We start from the raw sequence: 1,833 nt of genomic DNA on the forward strand, positions 1-1,833 counted from the left end.
CCCAGCATTACTCCATAATCACTTACCAAAGACCACATCTCCTTCATCTACAGACCACAAACCCTGCAGCCGGTGTGGACTGAGCCTGAGGCCGTGCTGAGAGCAGCAGAGCCTCCGTCAGCTCTGAGCACAGCCACAACACAGTGAGTGAAGGAGCTCTCCTCACAGCAGACTCTGAACCTCCATCACATTAAAGATCAGTCTGCTTTATTAATGCATGTCTGTAGTCTTCTCCTGGTTAAATATTCAGTCTGAACGATCTGTTGTCTGAACCTGGTGCATGTTGATTAAATGATGGGACGAGTGAAGTGAGGAAGAGTAAACCTCTGACGAAGGTGCAGCAGAGGAGGTGTAGTGACATCACCTCTACAACACACTGCAGGACGAACTGGGTCCCTTCAAACTCATTGATGAAGAAAGGACAGGTGACACACGGTGATGTCACCACAGCAAAGCCTGATGGGAAACAAACTGACACTTCTTCAAAGGTACTCTGTAACAAAAGATGACGCATTACCAGCAGCGCCAATGGTTAAGAAATGATATACACTTCCTGTCTCCGAAGTGGGCGTGGTCGTTATTGCGTGTTGACGTCAAAACATAACAACTATACAACACTAGATACAGTTTGAATTTACGCCAGATTTTGCTGCTCATTTTTATGTGCTGGCTTGTATCTGATCAACCCAGTAAAAGAACATATGAGTCAACGATATTCTCTGTTTTCCCTCCAAAAACAGTTAAATATTAATATTAATACTATTATTAAGCAAGTTCTATTTCAGTTTTAACTTTTAATTCATGGTTGCACGTATAGGTCCCTGTGAACATCTGCGGCTGGAAAGTGATGTCAGCAGCGGTGGAACCACAGAGAGAGGAGAGATCTGTGCTGCGAGCTCTCGCGAGAGTTGCTGAGACAGACACAGGTCTTGAGTACAGTTTTAAATTTTAATTCATGGTGTCATGTATAGGTCCGTCTAAACTTCTGTGGCTGGAAAGCGTCTGCAGCGCAACTGCAGCAGTGAAACCAGAACCAGAACCAACAGATCTGTGCTGCCAGATCTCGCGAGAGTTTGTTGAGACAAAGTTAGTTTTCTTCTGATCTGTCTGAAAAATGACTTTTTTATTGTCAGAATGTTTGGAAGATCTGTGGCTTGTGAAAAATGTATCCAATATTTATTTCAGTGAGGTGAAAGAATCATAATCTCAGCCCTGCGACCTGGAGGTGGAGAAACCCACATCACACAGTCACAGGAAGTGATTGTCAGTGCACCGTCTCCTTTCTTGATTGTCTCTGACTTGATCCAGATCATTTCAACAAGGAGGTTAAACTGAAAGTGAGCCCACATGAAGAGTTGCTGATAATCCCTACACAGCTACAGTTAATACAACAGGTCAGAACAGCGCCTGAAACAAAGATCCATCATCTACGCCTTCTCAGGTGTGATCTCTGCTGTTTGGTCTGACACACCTGGTTTCTTCTGTCCAGCTGCTGATGTTTTAAATCATCTCACATCTTACACTCTTTATCTTTATTCTCACCTCATTAAACTGATGATAAGACCGTAAATAATAAAGCAGAGTGATCCTCTCAGGAGCTCCCATGTGAATCATTTAGTCTTTTCATGTATTTTCTAAATGATTCTCCAACATGTGTTACGGTTCGTAACATGGAGTAGCTGTGGTGTCGTCAGCGTGAGGTTGATACTGACCCGGGGGTTAAATATAAACATGAACCTTCAACAGGACGGAATGAAAAGATGAAGAAAACGACAGGAGACGAAACACAGACAAACACAGAGATGACTAGGAGGTGGTGTGACTGAAGACTGT

Source organism: Seriola lalandi, unplaced genomic scaffold, assembly GCF_002814215.2.
Source record: "Seriola lalandi dorsalis isolate HSWRI2012SDOR001 ecotype SW California unplaced genomic scaffold, Sedor1 jcf7180002054583, whole genome shotgun sequence".
NCBI lineage: Eukaryota > Metazoa > Chordata > Actinopteri > Carangiformes > Carangidae > Seriola > Seriola lalandi.